The sequence below is a fragment of the Oncorhynchus gorbuscha genome, linkage group LG16 (assembly GCF_021184085.1).
Source record: "Oncorhynchus gorbuscha isolate QuinsamMale2020 ecotype Even-year linkage group LG16, OgorEven_v1.0, whole genome shotgun sequence".
Classification (NCBI taxonomy): domain Eukaryota; kingdom Metazoa; phylum Chordata; class Actinopteri; order Salmoniformes; family Salmonidae; genus Oncorhynchus; species Oncorhynchus gorbuscha.
The window spans coordinates 78,366,209-78,375,475 of record NC_060188.1 but is presented as its reverse complement, the minus strand read 5'-3'; positions in this window follow the sequence as shown (position 1 = coordinate 78,375,475).

The window sequence follows — 9,267 nt, the reverse complement described above, 5'->3', positions numbered from 1 at the left end:
GTGGCCAATGACAATGAGCCTTCTTGGGCGGGCACTTCTACTGTAAATCAATGGAACACCGAAGATGGGCTTTTGCTGGCCAGCTCTCCCAGCAGGTCATGGGGGACATAGTGTCCCCTACCCTGAGCCAATCACGTGCAACCAGAGAGGATCGACGATGCCTACACACTGTAATTTCTCTGTCTGCCCCTCCTCTAAAGAAAACACCTAGCAAGGCTGAAATAGTTGCATTTTGGAGCTGCCTTACTCAACAAAAATGTTTTAAAAAACAATACAATTGAAAAGCAACCATTTATTCTTTACTAGATCAAGCTTCTTTTTTTGAAAATGTAATTGTTTGCTAAACTGGTGTGTAATGTTGTTGTGACATGAAATAACAGAGTTGCATGCAAATATCCTGTATATTGTTGCAGCTCTGCCCAACGTGACGCATAGTCACTAAGAACAACAAGTTAAATCAAAGAAACTCAATCACCAATTGGAGGACAGTTACTGGGCTGGGTCATTCCATTTCATGGTTTAACTGAGCATCAATCATTATGTACAGTACATGAAACAAGAGCAGTCTCATACTGTAACAGCATTGAGTGACCATTCCAACAGACAGCCAGAAGACAACAGATCCCCCTACCTGGGCTCCTCCAACACATGTATCAACTTAGCTAATACTCCTATAACACCTCTGATTAACAACTCCAGACTGCTGAGAACTCTGCATGAAACTGATTCAACCTTCACCAACCAGTGGACAGTTTCATTCCCTTCCTTCCCCTCTCTACACCTAGATAATATACACTCCATAAGACCATCAGTACATGAAAGGAATCCAGCACCATACTGCTGCTTTAATTCCATTAATTCAGGGCATAACACATTATGAATGCACTTCATCACTTATTTATTAATTACCACATTACACTTTTTGGTGGCAATAACTCCACCTTGGTGAGTGAGGGCTTTGCATCCTACGTCAGGGATCCAGCCCCAAATGAATGTATAATCAGGCTTTGATCGCTATGGCAGACTCGGCTATGGCCTCCTCAGAACGCCAGGGCACAATCTATTAATTCACCACCATTTTCCTAAGTGTTTTCACCCCACCATGACCCTGCCACTTCATCTGTTGATTTTATTTTCAGAGTGCATGCTGTCCATATGTTCCTGTAATAGTTGCTATAATTCTTGAGCAATAGAGGCTAGTGTTTTATTGGTCCTTAGTAAAAAACGAAGAGGGAAAGAATGCATTTTAATAAAACCCCTTAGCAATACACTAATGGGCGAGCACTGATAATATTTGCATAGAGATGAATTACACTTGGCTTGACGTGACTTTTAAAATATGATTGAAGAGGTTATTATTGGTGGACTATGATAAGTGTTAACAGGTTATATTAGCACGGCTATTGCTAATAATATTTAGAGCGAAAGACTTGGGTGATGAGGGCAGGTTTTTTCGCAGCCAGTCCACTGAAGGTGCTCATTTTGTCATTACTTAGCCCAGCTTTCCCCTTGCCTTCATTCCTCTATTCCAAAGCAGGAGAAATGACACAAAGTCTTTAATCAAGCATCGAGCTTCTGCGCAGAGCTCTTTGAACAAGGCCATTCCCAACTTTAGTCTCCTCATCAATCACAACAGTTTACGTCCCCTTTTTTAATAAGAAACAACACTGATAAGAGCAGTGTTAAAAATAGCATAAGCTCAGAGACAGAACAGTCTGAGAATGAGTTATTACTAGTACACCTACAACCTGTGTTGTCATCTGACTGAGTAGGGATTAGCTTTAATCCTTAGTTGCTTGTTACGTCAATATTTTGCCTTATTAATGAAATAATATATATACTCATTGATTTTTGTACCGCTACATATTGACTCAGTACCATTTGTCTACTTATTGTTATTTTATTGTTTTACTATTTCCTTTTTTGCTCATTTATCTTACTTTTTAACTCTGCATTATTGGGAAAGGTCTCGTAAGTAAGTAAAGTCTACACCTGTTGTATTCAGTGCATGTGACAAATAGAATTTGATTTGATTAGAGTTGCCTCATTAGTTCAGTTCAACGGTCTTACCCCATCAGAACCCAAAATATAAGCTTGTTTTGCTCTAATGTTTGTAAACAATGCAAATATCTTACTTTAAAATATATATATATATATATTTTTTTTTTATATTTTTTTATATATATATATTAGTGTCATGTATTGTATTGTCATGTCTTGTCCCTGTGCTTTCTCTTCTCTTCGTTTCCCCCTGCTGGTCATATTAGGTTTCTTTCTCTCTCTTTATCCCTCTCTCTCTCTATCGTTCCGTTCCTGCTTCCAGCTGTTCCTCATTCTCCTAACGACCTCGTTTACTCTCTCACACCTGTCCCCTATTTTGCCCTCTGATTAAGTCTCTATTTCACTCTCTGTTTCTGCTTCTGTCCTTGTCGGATTCTTGTTTGCTTTGCCTTTGTTCCGTCCTGTTGTATTCTGCCTCGTCGTCAGATACTGCGTGTGAGCAGGTGTCTCTATCCTCTACGGCCCCCTACCCGAAGGGACCTGCAGTCTGTTGCCGCTAGCCCTGCAACTCTCCTCAACAACTAGAAGGGCGACTCTCCTGTTAAACTAGAGGATTTGTGTTTTCCCTGTTTGGACTTCCCCTGTAGTGATTGAGGATTTATGTTTTTCCTGTTTGGACATTAAAAGACTCTGTTTCTGTTATATTGCTTTTGGGTCCTCACTCACCTGCATAACAGAAGAATCCGACCAAGAATGGACCCAGCGATTTCGGATTCTCTCTACTCAGCCGTCGAGTTCCAGGGAGCGATGCTAGGCAGACACGAACAGGAATTGTCTGCTGCTCGACATGCCGTTGAGACCCTGGCCGCCCAAGTCTCCGGCCTCTCGGAGGATATTCACAATCTCCGCCTCGATCCACCGGTTACCTCCTGGGTTTCCGGGTCTCCGGAGCCCAGAATTAATAACCCACCGTGTTACTCTGGGGAGCCCACTGAATGTCGCTCGTTCCTTACCCAGTGTGATATTGTGTTCTCTCTCCAGCCCAACACGTACTCCAGGGGTACTGCTCGTATCGCCTACGTCATATCTCTCCTTACTGGACGGGCTCGTGAGTGGGGCACGGCAATCTGGGAGGCAAGGGCTGAGTGTACTAACCAGTATCAGAACTTTAAGGAGGAGATGATATGGGTTTTTGATCGTTCTGTTTTTGGGAAAGAAGCTTCCTGGGCCCTGTCTTCCCTATGTCAAGGTAATCGATCCATAACGGATTACTCTATAGAGTTTCGCACTCTTGCTGCCTCCAGTGACTGGAACGAGCCGGCGTTGCTCGCTCGTTTTCTGGAGGGTCTCCACGCTGAGGTAAAGGATGAGATTCTCTCCCGGGAGGTTCCTTCCAGCGTGGATTCTTTGATTGAACTCACTATTCGCATAGAACGACGGGTAGATCTTCGTCACCGAGCTCATGGAAGAGAGCTCGCGTTAACAGAGTCCCCCCTCTCCGCATCACTACCATCTCCCCCCACTGGCTCAGGTGTTGAGCCCATGCAGCTGGGGGGTATTCGCATCTCGACTAAGGAGAGGGAACGGAGAATCACCAACCGCCTCTGTCTCTATTGCGGTTCCGCTGGTCATTTTGTCATTTCATGTCCAGTAAAAGGCCAGAGCTCATCAGTAAGCGGAGGGCTACTGGTGAGCGCTACTCCTCTGGTCTCTCCGTCAAGTTCCTGTACTACCTTGTCGGTCCATCTACGCTGGACCGGTTCGGCAGCTTCCTGCAGTGCATTAATAGACTCTGGGGCGGAGGGCTGTTTTATGGACGAAGCCTGGGCTCGGGAACATGACAATCCTCTCAGGCAGTTAGGGGAGCCCACGGCTATGTTCGCCTTGGATGGTAGTCCTCTCCCCAGGATTCAGCGTGAAACGCTACCTTTAACCCTGACTGTCTCTGGTAATCATAGTGAAACCATTTCTTTTTTTATTTTTTGTTCACCTTTTACACCTGTTGTTTAGGGCCATCCCTGGCTAGTGTGTCATAATCCTTCTATTAATTGGTCTAGTAATTCTATCCTCTCCTGGAACGTCTCTTGTCATGTTAAGTGTTTAGTGTCTGCTATCCCTCCTGTTTCTTCTGCCCCCTCTTCACAGGAGGAGCCTGGTGATTTGACAGGGGTGCCGGAGGAATATCATGATCTGCGCACGGTCTTCAGTCGGTCCAGGGCCACCTCCCTTCCTCCTCACCGGTCGTATGATTGTTGTATTGATCTCCTTCCGGGTACCACTCCCCCACGGGGTAGACTAGACTCTCTGTCGGCTACCGAACGTAAGGCTCTCGAAGATTATTTGTCTGTAGCTCTCGACGCCGGTACCGTGGTCCCTTCCTCCTCTCCCGCCGAAGCGGGGTTCTTTTTGTTAAGGAAGAGGACGGGACCCTGCGCCCCTGCGTGGATTATCGAGGCTGAATGACATAACGGTTAAGAATCGTTATCCGCTTCCCCTTATGTCTTCAGTTTTCGAGATTCTGCAGGGAGCCAGGTTCTTTACTAAGTTGGACCTTCGTAATGCTTACCATCTCGTGCGCATCAGGGAGGGGGACGAGTGGAAAACGGCGTTTAACACTCCGTTAGGGCATTTTGAATACCGGGTTCTGCCGTTCGGTCTCGCTAATGCTCCAGCTGTCTTTCAGGCATTAGTGAATGATGTACTGAGTGACATGCTGAACATCTTTGTTTTCGTTTACCTTGACGATATCCTGATTTTTTCACCGTCACTCCAGATTCATGTTCAGCATGTTCGACGTGTCCTCCAGCGCCTTTTAGAGAATTGTCTTTATGTGAAGGCTGAGAAGTGCGCTTTTCATGTCTCCTCCGTCACATTTCTCGGTTCTGTTATTTCCGCTGAAGGCATTCAGATGGATCCCGCTAGGGTCCATGCTGTCAGCGATTGGCCCGTCCCTAAGTCACGTGTTGAACTGCAGCACTTTCTCGGTTTCGCGAATTTCTATCGGCGTTTCATTCGTAATTTCGGTCAAGTGGCAGCTCCTCTCACAGCCCTTACTTCTGTCAAGACGTGCTTTAAGTGGTCCGTTTCCGCCCAGGGAGCTTTTGATCTCCTCAAGAAGCGTTTTACGTCCGCTCCTATCCTTGTTACACCTGACGTCACTAAACAGTTCATTGTCGAGGTTGACGCGTCAGAGGTGGGCGTGGGAGCCATTCTGTCCCAGCGCTCCCATTCTGACGATAAGGTCCACCCTTGCGCGTATTTTTCTCATCGCCTGTCGCCGTCGGAACGTAACTATGATGTGGCAAACCGCGAACTGCTCGCCATCCGCTTAGCCCTAGGCGAATGGCGACAGTGGTTGGAGGGGGTGACCGTTCCTTTTGTCGTTTGGACTGACCATAAGAACCTTGAGTACATCCGTTCTGCCAAACGACTTAATGCGCGTCAGGCTCGTTGGGCGCTGTATTTCGCTCGTTTCGAGTTCGTTATTTCTTATCGTCCGGGCTCAAGGAACACCAAGCCTGATGCTTTATCCCGTCTCTTCAGTTCTTCAGTAGCCTCCACCGACCCCGAGGGGAGATTCCCTGAGGGGCGTGTTGTCGGGTTGACTGTCTGGGGAATTGAGAGGCAGGTAAAGCAAGCACTCACTCACACTCCGTCTCCGCGCGCTTGTCCTAGGAACCTTCTTTTCGTTCCCGTTCCTACTCGTCTGGCCGTTCTTCAGTGGGCTCACTCTGCCAAGTTAGCCGGCCACCTCGGCGTTCGGGGTACGCTTGCTTCTATTCGCCAGCGTTTTTGGTGGCCCACTCAGGAGCGTGACACGCATCGTTTCGTGGCTGCTTGTTCGGACTGCGTGCAGACTAAGTCCGGTAACTCTCTTCCTGCTTCTGCTCCTGGCCTTGCTGTGTCTAAGTCTGTCCCCAGCCACCGCATCTCTCCTGGTCCTGCTCCTGGCCTTGCGGTGTCTCAGTCTGTCCCCAGCCACCGCATCTCTCCTGCCCTTGCTGTGTCTCAGTCTGTCCCCTGCCACCGCATCTTTCCTGCCCTTGCTGTGTCTCAGTCTGTCCCCAGCCACCGCATCTCTCCTGGTCCTGCTCCTGGCCTTGCTGTGTCTCAGTCTGTCCTCAGCCACCGCCTCTCTCCTGTTCCTGGTCTTAGCCTTGCTGTGTCTCAGTCTGTCCCAAGTTGTTACTCTCCTGGCCTGTTTGGTCCTGATTGCTCAAACTCTTACAGTTCTCTACCCGTGTCTCATTTTTATAATAATAATTGCACTAAGATTCCCTCTTCATCGTTTCCCGGTACGGTCCTGAGGAGAGGAGTTGGGTTCCATCTCGGGACGTGCTGGACCGTTCGCTGATCGATGATTTCCTCCGTTGCCGCCAGGTTTCCTCCTCGAGTGCGCCAGGAGGCGCTCGGCGAGTGGGGGGGTACTGTCATGTATTGTATTGTCATGTCTTGTCCCTGTGCTTTCTCTTCTCTTCGTTTCACCCTGCTGGTCGTATTAGGTTTCTTTCTCTCTCTTTATCCCTCTCTCTCTCTATCGTTCCGTTCTTGCTTCCAGCTGTTCCTCATTTTCCTAACGACCTCGTTTACTCTCTCACACCTGTCCCCTATTTTGCCCTCTGATTAAGTCTCTATTTCACTCTCTGTTTCTGCTTCTGTCCTTGTCGGATTCTTGTTTGCTTTGCCTTTGTTCCGTCCTGTTGTATTCTGACTCATCGTCAGATACTGCGTGTGAGCAGGTGTCTCTATCCTCTACGGCCCGCGCCTACCCGAAGGGACCTGCAGTCTGTTGCCGCTAGCCCTGCAACTCTCCTCAACAACTAGAAGGGGGACTCTCCTGTTAAACTAGAGGATTTGTGTTTTCCCTGTTTGGACTTCCCCTGTAATGATTGAGGATTTATGTTTTCCCTGTTTGGACATTAAAAGACTCTGTTTCTGTTATATCGCTTTTGGGTCCTCACTCACCTGCATAACAATTAGTCTCAAAACATGGTTAAAACTATCATTTTGATATCACGGATGGTCAGTCTTTGCCTCTGTCTATGAATTTGAGAGTGTTTACATTTCTCCAGGCCCATCATTTAGCTTTTCACCAAAACTGAGGCGGAGTGTCCGCTTTGTTATTGTTTCAATTAAGGATCCTAGCTTTAAGTACGGTTTACATGCTTACTTACAACTCTCTATTTGTGCAACTACATCTGTTCATAAGCCAGTATAAGAGTGATGGCATTGACAGGAGAGAGGTGAGACAGCATTAGAGGAGATTATCTCAGAAAAAATACTTGAGAAACATCCCACCCAGGGTGTCTTCCCCAGACACAGAGTCAGGAGACAGTCAGGGGACGTGGGCACAACACTAAAAAGGCAACAAAGGCTAAGGACTGTAGATGTTATCTGATCGATGAAATATACATACACACACCACACACACACCAGGTGAAGGCACCTGTCACCTGCATAAACCCTTGTCTATCGTGGGATCGAGTTAATCATCAACATAAGTTGGCATTTATTTGCTCAAGCAGACAGAGCAATTAACATTGACTTTATTTCCAGACTCTATGGGCCACTGATTACTACGCTCACTGAGCAATGTAACACTGCAAGAATGAATGAACTACATTCTTATGGAACGAGGTGTATTCAGTGCTCTAGGACACACTATGGTTTGATTCAAGCATAAATGTGAAAAAACAGGGGAGAGATAATAACATTTACATTTACATTTACATTTAAGTCATTTAGCAGACGCTCTTATCCAGAGCGACTTACAAATTGGTGCATTCACCTTATGACATCCAGTGGAACAGCCACTTTACAATAGTGCATCTACATATTTTAAGGGGGGTGAGAAGGATTACTTTATCCTATCCTAGGTATTCCTTAAAGAGGTGGGGTTTCAGGTGTCTCCGGAAGGTGGTGATTGACTCCGCTGTCCTGGCGTCGTGAGGGAGTTTGTTCCACCATTGGGGAGCCAGAGCAGCGAACAGTTTTGACTGGGCTGAGCGGGAACTGTACTTCCTCAGTGGTAGGGAGGCGAGCAGGCCAGAGGTGGATGAACGCAGTGCCCTTATTTGGGTGTAGGGCCTGATCAGAGCCTGGAGGTACTGAGGTGCCGTTCCCCTCACAGCTCCGTAGGCAAGCACCATGGTCTTGTAGCGGATGCGAGCTTCAACTGGAAGCCAGTGGAGAGAGCGGAGGAGCGGGGTGACGTGAGAGAACTTGGGAAGGTTGAACACTAGACGGGCTGCGGCGTTCTGGATGAGTTGTAGGGGTTTAATGGCACAGGCAGGGAGCCCAGCCAACAGCAAGTTGCAGTAATCCAGACGGGAGATGACAAGTGCCTGGATTAGGACCTGCGCCGCTTCCTGTGTGAGGCAGGGTCGTACTCTGCGGATGTTGTAGAGCATGAACCTACAGGAACGGGCCACCGCCTTGATGTTAGTTGAGAACGACAGGGTGTTGTCCAGGATCACGCCAAGGTTCTTAGCGCTCTGGGAGGAGGACACAATGGAGTTGTCAACCGTGATGGCGAGATCATGGAACGGGCAGTCCTTCCCCGGGAGGAAGAGCAGCTCCGTCTTGCCGAAGTTCAGCTTGAGGTGGTGATCCGTCATCCACACTGATATGTCTGCCAGACATGCAGAGATGCGATTCGCCACCTGGTCATCAGAAGGGGGAAAGGAGAAGATTAATTGTGTGTCGTCTGCATAGCAATGATAGGAGAGACCATGTGAGGTTATGACAGAGCCAAGTGACTTGGTGTATAGCGAGAATAGGAGAGGGCCTAGAACAGAGCCCTGGGGACACCAGTGGTGAGAGCGCATGGTGAGGAGACAGATTCTCGCCACGCCACCTGGTAGGAGCGACCTGTCAGGTAGGACGCAATCCAAGCGTGGGCCACGCCGGAGATGCCCAACTCGGAGAGGGTGGAGAGGAGGATCTGATGGTTCACAGTATCGAAGGCAGCCGATAGGTCTAGAAGGATGAGAGCAGAGGAGAGAGAGTTAGCTTTAGCGGTGCGGAGCGCCTCCGTGATACAGAGAAGAGCAGTCTCAGTTGAATGACTAGTCTTGAAACCTGACTGATTTGGATCAAGAAGGTCATTCTGAGAGAGATAGCGGGAGAGCTGACCAAGGACGGCACGTTCAAGAGTTTTGGAGAGAAAAGAAAGAAGGGATACTGGTCTGTAGTTGTTGACATCGGAGGGATCGAGTGTAGGTTTTTTCAGAAGGGGTGCAACTCTCGCTCTCTTGAAGACGGAAG